Below are 11,803 nucleotides of genomic sequence, written 5' to 3' on the forward strand. Positions count from 1 at the left end.
TACAGCCTTATTCCAGAGGAAAGTCATAATAAGCACACTCTTGCGATACAGCAAGAAGAGTTGCGTGCTGTTTAGGCCAAATGCCTAACTTTCACTTGATTGACGGCGCCCCTCCCTAATGTTTTAATAATATTTCCAGCCACCCACACTCACGCCGCACTTGTGTGCATGCATGCACATGCATGCGTTTCATACGCATGCATGTGTGTGTGCAGGTTGTCAGCACCCATGCACGTATATGTGGGGGCTGTTGTGTGTGTGGCTTTTTTCCCCTCCTTAATACCAGAGGACCTTTTCGCGGCTTAGCGGTTGTCCTCAACGGCACAACCGGGCTCTTTCTCGATTGACCGCCAACCAGCACACATCGCAAGGATCACCATCGTCACTTAAAACACCAAGGTAATATTGTAACCACAGTGTATATTTTCCTTCACTCTAAATTAAATATTATATTATAACGAGGAAATTCCTCTTTGTGTTCTTATTTATTTCTTTTGAGCGCACCATCCACTCCAAGATCGACCCTTGTGCGCCTACCCACTGCCGGTTTACGACGCACTCAGGCCGAACATTGGTCCTCCTCACCAGGAACTAAAAGCGCCTTTTGTTATACAGTCCACAACACAGCACATTTGCGTACTATAAAATTTGCCAATTTTGCCTACAAAAAATTTATTGGCCGAAGCATATCCCAGCAGAACATAACAAAGAAGTTTGGAAGTTACATATTATACAACACGATATTAGCAGCCGAAAATTGACAAGGAAAAAGTTGGAGTTTATTGTACATAGGTGACCAGAGCCACAGCATATTCGCCAACCACAGCACAGCACAATCAAATTTTCTGGCACAAAAACCAATAAGAAGTAAGTGTTATATTTCTTGCCACTTTTTTTTGAGTGTTATTTTTTTTTGCAAAATAAATAAGAAAAAAAAAAAAAAAGACCCGTGTAGTGCGCGAAAAAATTAAAATCAAAAAAGAAGTGAAAAAGTGAAGTTGTTTAGTGAGCACCAATTTTTTCTTTCCAATTTCAAAAATTAACTCACTTGGTTTATTAAGTTTATTTCGATCCTTGTGATTATCTGGTCTATCCCCCCACCAGTGGTAAGGTTTTCCAGACACAACACAAGGAAGAGGTTAACCTAACCTCACTTTCCGCACAATACCGAATAAGTTTGTTGTTGTTTTTTTGGCACATCACAAACACATTAATTCCAATTAAATTAATTCAGGCGCTCACTTCTTGTAAAAAATTTATTTCTTTCTTCACTTTTTTCTGGTTATTTTTCGATTTTCATTAGCAATATCGCACGCACTTTGTCATTTGTTCACAATACACTCATTTATCTGTGGACGTGGCGAGTGGTCCCCCCTTTTGTTGTTGCTACTGAGACAGAAAAGTTCAAAAATAAACCCTTTTGGTTGTCGCTGCTGTGACAAAAAGTCCATAAAATAAACCCTTTTCGTTGTCGCTACCAAGACAAAAAGTCTGCAATATAAAAATAAATAATAAAGCGTTGAGTCTCAATAGTGTTTATTTACTGGGCAGGTATTTTTTTACTCTAAAGCGTTCTATTTCTCTATTCGGCAATTTTCTCGTTAATAAACGTAAATAAAACAATGGAAACCTACATCCGTTTAGCAGAATCAATCGCAGAGTTTGATAAAGATTACAGCCTTATTCCGGAGAGCGACCATAGCAAACACACCCTTGCAATACAGCAGGAAGAGTTGCGGCTCTTGTGGAAGAAGGTAAAGTCTGCGTTTGATTCGCTATTGGGATCTGATGAGGTGTCAGCGGATGACGTTATGGCGATCAGAAAGAAGCAAAAGGCAGCATACGCAATCTACGTGCGATGTTCAGCGTCTATATCTGCTGAGGCAGAAAAATACAAGAAGGATGAAAAGAACGTCAACCCTGAGCAAGAACCTCATGCGCATAAAATTCGCCTCCCTGCTTGCGACACGGAAGTTTTTAAAGGGGATTATCTGTCTTGGCCAACTTTTCGCGACCTTTTCACGGCAATTTATATAAACAATTCCAGCTTGAAAGGGGTGGAAAAGTTATTCCATCTCAACAACAAAACGCAGGGCGAAGCAAAAGATATCGTTAAAAAATGCCCCCTCACAAATGAAGGTTTCGAGATGGCCTGGAAAAACTTGTGTGAAAGATACGAAAACAAACGTATCTTAGTTAACACACAACTACAAATTTTATTTAACTTAAAAAAGGTAGAAAGTGAGTGTGGCAGTTCAATAAAAAAGCTGCAAAATGATATAAATAATTGTATTTCGTCCCTCAAATGCCACAAAATTGACACTTCCAATTGGGATGCAATCCTGACCTATCTATGCTCAACCAAGTTACCAGAGAGCACGCTGGCTCTTTGGGAGCAAAGTATAGACCATAAAATGGACATATCCAAGTGGGAGGATATGGATAAATTCCTGTCTAATCGGTTTCAGACACTTGAAACAGTGTCTGGGTTTACAGGGCATGCCACTTCGAAAGTGCAAAAACCAAACGCGTCGCGACAATCAACGGAAACCCCTACGAAAAGACTTGGTGCTTTTCAAACGAAAGTATCCAAGCAAACAATAAAATCAATTTGTAAAATGTGTAAATCCCCTGAACACAGATTACGCAACTGTTCACGCTTCTGCGACTTAACCCCAGTAGAAAGGATTAAATTTATAAAATCCACAAGTGGCTGCCTGAATTGCTTATCCCCAGGACACACCGTGACGAAGTGCACCAGTTCCTACAACTGTTCCAAATGCCACTCTCGTCACCACACTCTCCTACATGCGGATACATCTCAACACACGGCTGTACGCAATCCTTTCAAAGATGCGGATAATAGCCCAACAACTTCGGCACAGGCGCGACAATCTGCGAACCAGAATGTAAAATCCTGTCATGCCAATTCCAGCACAGGCGTGCTATTAGGAACTGCTCGCGTACACATTCGCCATAATGGTACCGACTTCTCCGCACGGGCATTAATTGATTCAGGGTCTGAATGTTCCTTTATAACTGAAAGACTGAAACGCAGAATCAATTTGCCAGCGAGAAAAATGCATGCCCAAGTTTCAGGCATCACAAATTCGGTGTCAGCCCAGGTGAAAGAAGCATCCAAAATTGAATTACGTTCACCAGTGGATGCCTGCTTCAGCCTGACTACACCCGTTCTAGTCCTAGCCAAACTCACTGGGAATCTTCCATCCTGCCATATCAACGTCATGACTATGCAGGCATTCCCAGACTTGGTTTTGGCAGACAAGAGGTTCTACATCAACGAAGATGTAGACCTCATACTTGGAGGAGACATATATCCCCAAATTATACTGAGTGGTCTGAAAAAGAATGTACTAAATACACTTTTGGCCCAAGAGACAGTGTTCGGTTGGATACTAACCGGTCGCATCGAAGCACCGAGTCCAACGAGCATCATGTCATTTTATAACGAGGTTGTATTGGACAACCAATTAAAAGCTTTCTGGGAGATAGAAAATGTTCCCAAAAACAAAATGCTTAATGAAGAAGAAAGGTATTGTGAACAACTATTTAAGGAAACGACAAAACGTGATGAAAATGGGAAGTATATAGTTTCGCTACCATTCAGGCAGGATTACCCTGAGAATATTAAATTAGGACCGTCCCTAAAGCGCGCATGTTCACAATTCTTCAGAAATGAGGGGCGATTACTAAAAAACCAAGAGTTAGGGAAAGAATATGTTCGGGTGTTATCCGAATACGAAACGCTTGGACATATGAGAAAAATTAAAAATAATGTACCATCCGACGATTCGGATAATTATTTCCTGCCCCACCACGCCGTTGTAAAGGCGGAAAGTACCACTACCAAGGTGCGCGTCGTCTTCAACGCGTCAAGTCCGACAGCAAATGGCATTAGTCTAAACGACATACTCCACCCAGGTCCAGTACTCCAAGCAGACTTGCCTATTTTAATTTTACGTTGGCGACTGTATCGCTTTGTCTTTAATAGTGACATAGAAAAGATGTATAGGCAAATTTGGGTGACCGATAATCACGCCAAATTTCAAAGAATTGTCCATCGAACATCCCCCAACGAACCCATCAGTCTTTACGAACTAAAGACTGTCACATTTGGTGTAAACTGCGCCCCCTACCTCGCGATACGGTCACTTCTACAATTGGCTAATGATGTAGAAAATACCCACCCAATAGCATCGGGTATATTACGCGAAAGTATGTATGTCGACGACGTTTTATCTGGAGGGCATACAATAGCGTCAACTATCAAAGCAAGGAACGAGATTCGCGAAGCATTACACTCAGCTGGCTTTCCATTGCGCAAGTGGACATCCAATTGTGAGGAAGTCCTTCAGGACATCCCCAAAACGGATTTGCTCAGCGAGGATTTCCTAGCGTTTGAAGAGGCTAGCTCGGTGAAGGCACTCGGAATACGATGGAACGCGCATTCAGACATGTTTTACTTCACCGCAGGAGTTTTAGAGAAGGGCGAGAACATCACCAAACGCGCAATCCTATCCGCTATAGCCAAACTTTTCGACCCTTTAGGCTGGCTTGCACCAATGGTCATAGTAGCAAAAATATTAATGCAGAATATTTGGTTAGAAGGCACCGGATGGGATGAGCCTGTCTCACCAAATACATTAGAACGGTGGAAAACCTTCACCCAACACTATGGCGAAATAGATAACATACGGATACCGCGGTGGGTAAATTTTTCCCCGGAAGGCGAAATAGAAATCCACGGCTTCTGTGACGCTTCCGAGAAAGCATATGCTGCAGCGATATATATGCGCGTAAAAAGAGACGATCAGGTTTTCATTCACTTACTCTTAGCAAAAACCAGAGTAGCTCCAGTGAAAACCATCTCGCTACCACGTTTAGAACTCTGCGGCGCCGTGCTTCTCGCAGAAATGATGGAATCAATATTCCGAAATATTCATTTGGGACCCGTAAAAGTTCACCTCTGGACGGATTCAACCATCGTACTCGCATGGATAAGAAAGCCGCCCTGTTCCTGGTCAACCTTCGTCGCACACCGAATCACTAAGATCATCGATATGGTCGGTAGCAAGGACTGGCTTCACGTGGACTCGGAATCTAATCCAGCGGATCTAGGAAGCAGAGGATTACTTGCATCAGAGTTGGTCAACAATTCGTTGTGGTGGCAGGGACCTTCATGGCTGCAAGAAGACAATTCTCACTGGCCAGCACAAGAGATCGAATACAAAACGTCCGTTGAGGAGAAGAGGGCACAAACATATGCCACGACAAGGGTAGATCATGTAGATATTCTCGACCGATTCTCAAATTTGCCCAGGGCTTTAAAGGTTCTATCCTATGTTAGGAGGTTTTATAAAAGAACTCACCCAAGAACAAAATTCTCGTTCCACGAAAAAGCGTGTATAATCTCAGCCGATGAGATTAAGGCAACGACTCAAGCATTAATACGAGTCTGCCAGAAACAGTTTTACGGGACAGAATATTTAAAATTGAAAAATAGGGAACCGATCGACCGAAAGAGTGAAATACTGTCCCTAAATCCATATATCGACAAAGATGATATTATTAGAACAGGGGGGCGTCTAGGGGCGTCAAAAGACATGTCATACAACGAGCGTCATCCGATCATCAGCCTTACAATTGCAGGCTGTGATGAGCCATCATCATCATGACTCCCTTCATGGCGAGAACCAGCTCATGCTCCGTCTCATCCGAACCCAATACTGGATACCGAATGTCAAGACCATGATCAGAGCCATCATCCACAATTGCAAAACCTGCATTATTCACCGAAAGCAGGCACAGTCCCAACTTATGGGGACCCTTCCCTGCGAGCGGACCACTTTTACCCGCGCGTTCACCAATACCGGGGTAGACTTTGCAGGGCCTTTCGACATCAAAAGCTACCGCGGTAGGGGATGTCGACTGTCAAAATGCTACGTATGCCTTTTCGTCTGTTTTTCCACTAAGGCCATCCATTTAGAAGCCACTAGTGACCTTAGTACCCCAGGCTTCCTCGCGGCCTTTTCACGTTTTATCGCGAGAAGAGGATGTCCGAAGAACATCTACTCCGACAATGGTACGAACTTTGTCGGAGCTTCCAGATCTCTACGCTCGGAATTCAAAGCCTTCCTGGCAGAAAGCCGAGACAAAACAGTCTCCAAGTATAGCCATCAAGCATTAACTCGGCATTTTATTCCCGCTGGCGCTCCACATATGGGCGGCTTGTGGGAAGCGGGAGTGAAGAGCTTCAAAAGCCACTTCAAAAAGATCGCTTCTCCCCACAAATATACTATGGAGGAGTTCCAAACACTTTTGTGCCGGATTGAGGCGTGCCTCAACTCGCGCCCTCTCAGTCCGGGGTCGAATGACCCAACGGACCTGGAACCCCTAACTCCAGGACATTTCCTAACAGGCAGCCATCTTCTGGCGCCGCCAGAACCGGATGTGAACGAAAGCACGACCTCCATAATAAACAGATGGCAGAAGCTCAAAGCCCTCCATCACACTTTCTGCAAACGATGGAAGGTGGAATATCTATCCGAACTTCAAAAACGAGTGAAGTGGAAGCATCCCAAAGAAAATATAAAAGTGGGAGATCTCGCTGTCCTCAAAGAGGACAACTTATCTCCCAACGAGTGGAGGCTAGGTAGAGTCGTCGACGTACACCCCGGAGAAGATAACCGAGTACGTGTAGTCGACCTCATAACCGAGAAGGGTCAAGTCAGACGACCTTTGGTCAAACTGATCCTTCTTCCCACGGAGATAGATTGTGCGAGAAACAAAAGCTTCGCTTAACAATCCCCCCCGTTCCTCCACATCCCTCCGTTCAAAAAAAAAATATCCCACTCCCTCGTTCTCCCATAACGAGGATACCCGAAAAGCCCTCACGCAGATCCCCCATCTGCCACAAAATTCTATTTTTTCATTTTCAAAAAAAACCATCCCACTAACTCGTTATTCCATAACGAGTACACCAGAGAAGCCTTTACGCAGACCCTCGGTCTGCAACAGAAAACAAAGGCACTCGGCCCTTAATCTTTAAATTTTTAAAATTTCAAAACCCAGCGGTCGTTCACCGAAACAAGGCCAATCAACCACCCTAATGCAGATCCCCATCTGCCACCAAACAATTATTTTTATTTTCAAAATCACGCCCCAATTCACTCGCTCACCCCGAGCGAGGACACCAGAAGCCTACCGCAGAAGGGAAACCCATCTGCCACAAAAAACCGAAGTAAAAACGGACACAGAGATTGGGGAAGCAGTTAACAGCTTTCTGAAAGTGGAACCAATCAAGGAGGCGTTCGTCAGCGTTATTGTTTACAAACCGAATGAGGAAGAGGATAAGGCTGGGTCGTTTACAGAAACTATTTTACGTAAGTTTGAAGATGTAACCCAAGACAATAAGGAAGGCGTGGTGAGACAATATTTACAGCGCGCGGCAACTACCACAAATATATCGCATTTGCGCGTGTTAATCGATACATTAGGAAAGGTTGCAGAATCCCATGCCATCACATCAAGAATGCTTTGTGACAAGATTCTGTTATGTGATAAATTAGTTTATGAAAATGCGAATTTTTGGGTGGAAAGTTTTAAATTAATTAAACGAGTGCTATCGCTTGTTGACTACAAAGGAGTAAGGGAAATAATGAAGATGTGCCGCGACAAAGCTCAAACATTTCCGGTAAACATAAACGTTAGTTACCTCCCACAATTGCAAGCACTGAAGGATGCATTGAACTACATATTTGACCGAAATAATTGTCTTTTACCCGGATACTTTATTGCCAATGAAATAATGAAACCACCCCCGTATCATTGGACTATTAATAAAATGATGACAGATTTCATGGAGGAATTCCGTACGAACCGCACAAATGGTTTCTATAATTGGCCACTCGCATATGCTGCCCATTGTTGAGTGTTTTCGGCTATGCAGATCACATGATGAATTCTTGGAAATTAGATCCAAATACATTACGTTTTGTTTTTAAAGGCAATCTTCCATATGATGCAGATTTGTTAGAAGAACAAACAATACTCCTACGTTATGTGCTCGATCAACCATCTTCCAAAGAAATGGTGTCTGTTATGATGAGTTTACAGAAGCAACAAAAGCAACGTTGTAACGCACTAGAAGAGCCGTCAGTATATTTAATAATTTCCGCTATGGAAATGACAGAGAGCAATGATTCTATGATGGGTAGTAGTTTTAATGTTTACAAAGAACAAACTTCTATGAACGAATGGGTATGGCTGCATTTATCATCACAGCTAATTTACTTTGTGCTTTTTCAGTTTGTAAGCTTTTCGCATATTGTTACAGCTTTGTATGAAAAGCTCTCTAAGAAGGAATTGCGTAAAGGACGCGATCAGTTAATGTGGATACTCTTACAGTTTATTTCGGGCAGCATACAAAAAAAATCCAATTGCAAATTTTCTTCCAACTTTCAAATTGTTCGATTTACTCTATCCCGAGCAGGAACCATGGTTACCTGACTGTACCAAGTCATCATTATTGCGACAGATGGCACCTATATGCATTTGGATACACCTAATGAAGAAAGCTAGGCTGGAAAATATGAATATAAATAGACCTTTGCCTAAAGCATTAAAAAATCATCACGACTTTCTTCAACATCTTGTGATGCCTAATGCTATGATGTCTATGAGTTTGGGCAACGACTTTCGCATAATACTTATATGTAATGCATATTCTACAAATCAGGAATACTTTTCACGCCCAATGAATATTCTTACTGAAGCGTTAAATGACAATGCCAAAACTGCAGCTGGAGGACAAGTTCCTTCAGCACCTTTTTCTATGGTGGTATTGGATAGCTTAACAGTTCATAGTAAAATGTCGGTCATACATAGCTTTTTCACTCAAATGATAAAGCCAGCGCAAGCGAAAATCTCTATACCAGCGCCAGCATTAGTCGAAACCCACGCACGACTTCTGGTTTACACAGAAATCGAATCCTTGGGCATTAAAGGATTTTTTGCAACAATTGCTGCCTGCTGTAGTTAAACACCAAGCTTGGGGTATACTCCACACATTGTTGGAAATGTTTCTATATCGTTTACATCATATTCCAACACAATATCGTCTACAGCTACTTTCGCATTGTACTGTGGTTTCGCCACAAACAAATAAAATGCAATTAAACCTATGCTTTGAATCTACAGCTTTAAGGCTTATTACCGGACTGGGATTAGTTGAAATACAGCCGCAAATGTCACGTTATTTCAGCGAAAAACCACCTGGCTCTGTGGCGTCGACTGAAAGTGAAGAATTGAATCGCGTTCTAATCTTAACGCTCGCAAGATCAATGCACATGACTGGGCTAGGTGACGAGCTACAACCCTGGTGCAAAGCGTTATTGAGCATTATAATGCAAAATACACCACACTCTTGGGCGTCACATTCACTAGCTTGCTTTCCACCAGCACTAAATGAATTTTTTGTGCAAAATAACCATTCGTTGGAAAATAAGCAATTGCTCAAAAAATCAGTTGAAGGGGAATATCGTAACTGGACATCAATGTCAAATGACAATGATATTATGAACCATTTTTATACGGCCTAGTACTAATCCACTTTTCCTCTGTCTACTTTTTAAAAATGATTTGGGAAACCGAGAATGTTAGTCCTGTTGCATATAAAATTTTAGAGGGTATTAGCGCACGCGCACTTTCAGCACATTTACGCAAGTTATGTGATTATTTAGTTGGCGAAGTAGCGAATAGTAATGGCAAAGATTTTATACATAAATGTGTCGACACCATTAATAATATGATTTGGGAATATAATATTGTTACTATCGATCGTGTGGTACTTTGCCTGGCACTACGTACACAAGAGGGTAATGAGGCGCAAGTTTGTTTCCTTATTATACAACTGCGCTTATTAAAACCATCAGAATTACGCAATCGTATACAAGAGTTTTGTAAAGAGAATCATCCCGATCATTGGAAGCAGAATAATTGGCACGAAAAGCACTTGTCAGTTCATCAAAAATATCCGGAAAAAATTTGCACCAGATGAATCTGCTTCACATCCGCCATTACCTGTTTATTTCTCTAATGTATGCTTGAGATTTTTACCAGTATTTGATATTGTTGTGCACCGTTTCATTGAACTACCTATACAACATGTGCATGAAATTTGTGAAGTTATATTAGACCATTTGAGTATTTTGTACAAATTTCACGATTTCCCGATAACTTATTTATACAATACTTTGCATTTCTATGAACGCATTTTACGCGAACGTCCATCACTTAATTGGTGTGTTGGTGAACCATATAAAATGTTTTTGCAAAATCAAGAATTACTTTGGCATCCTGAGCTAAACTACTACATTAACTTAGTGCGCAGGCTATCGGATACAATAACTGGTAAAAATCTGGTTTTCAACACTGATTGGCGCTTCAATGAGTTTCCCAATGCACCTGCACATGCACTTTATGTGTACTGCTTGGAGTGGTTGAGCTTACCAATTGCGCCCTCAATTGTGGCAAACAATGTAGTCGATGTTATTGTAAAGGGTTATTCGGTAATACCACAAAAAGAGATTCACAACTATATTAATGCAGTTGGCGTCATATTAGCTGCATTGCCCGAAACACATTGGAGTGTTATTTATGATCGTTTACAAGAAGCGCTAAATGCGCCCAAAATGATTAAATGGACTTACCGTTTTTCGGCTTTCGAATTATTCAATTTTAAGACTGTATGCGAATCAATGATTGACAAAAACTTATGCGCTAATATTGGCTGTAGGGCATTCTATTTTCCATCATATGGGTGGCTTTAAGTTAGCGTCAATGACAAAATATATCGCTGAGAAGCTGAAACCTTGCGCACGCACTGAACCACAATTGGTTTTCTTATGCCATGTTTTTGGCCCATTTTTACAGCGTATCGACTTGGAGCAACCCAACACGGTAGCTTAGGCATCTTCAAATTTCGGATCTGTGATTAAATAAACGAAGAAATCTCTTGTCACAAGGTTTTACCTTGAAAGATATCGCAGATATAACACTGGTGTGATCGGAAAGCGAGATAAATTTACACCACAGCAGGAACACGTCTACTCAATTGAAAAATTAGCAAGCGATTGTACTACGGCCACGCGCCGTAGTAAAAATAATGAAACAACGGAAAAATTCTTTCGATTAGTCCCGTTTGTTTCAATTCTGAGAAATTTACATTCTATACACGGGTGTGTATGAATGTGCACAATTTTTTTTGTCTTTGCGGCTGGTAAATATCTACCAGTGCATGGACTTTTGTAAAGGCAAAATGTTGGGGCACTGAAAATGGTAGTAGAAGTTTCGTGAAAACGATAACTACGGTTTATATTGGTAATAAAAAATTCCCAATTTATCGTAAAACAAACAAATCACAAATAAATCACATCCCAAAACGCCTACCTACCACAACAATTTTCCAAGGTACCAAAATTACTGCCGCCAAATAACCAAGGTCAGCTTGTTATCGTTTACGTCAAACTTCTTATTGTCGTTCAAATTATGCAAAAAAAAAAAAAAAAAACGGAGAAAAATAGCGCAGAAAATATTCGCGTACTCAGTCATTATATTTCTCCACTCAAAAATTTATTTCCTGTTTAAGTTCTTCACAAATTTTTTCAAAATTTATTGATTTGGTCAGTATCGCCCCCTAATGGTAGTTGGGTGGGCTCTGCAATTCAATACTTTAAAATTATCGCAGTATACGTTTTCAGTGCGAAAATACTGAAATATGGGT

The 11,803-nt window shown here is 41.4% G+C and overlaps 1 pseudogene; it reads left to right on the forward strand.

Annotated features, from left to right (window-relative positions):
* The first annotated feature begins 7,129 nt into the window (after positions 1 to 7,129).
* On the forward strand, positions 7,130 to 11,023 carry LOC137235178 (mediator of RNA polymerase II transcription subunit 23-like; annotated as a pseudogene).
* Positions 11,024 to 11,803: the final 780 nt, after the last annotated feature.

The sequence above is a fragment of the Eurosta solidaginis genome, chromosome X (assembly GCF_040869045.1).
Source record: "Eurosta solidaginis isolate ZX-2024a chromosome X, ASM4086904v1, whole genome shotgun sequence".
In the NCBI taxonomy this organism is placed as follows: domain Eukaryota; kingdom Metazoa; phylum Arthropoda; class Insecta; order Diptera; family Tephritidae; genus Eurosta; species Eurosta solidaginis.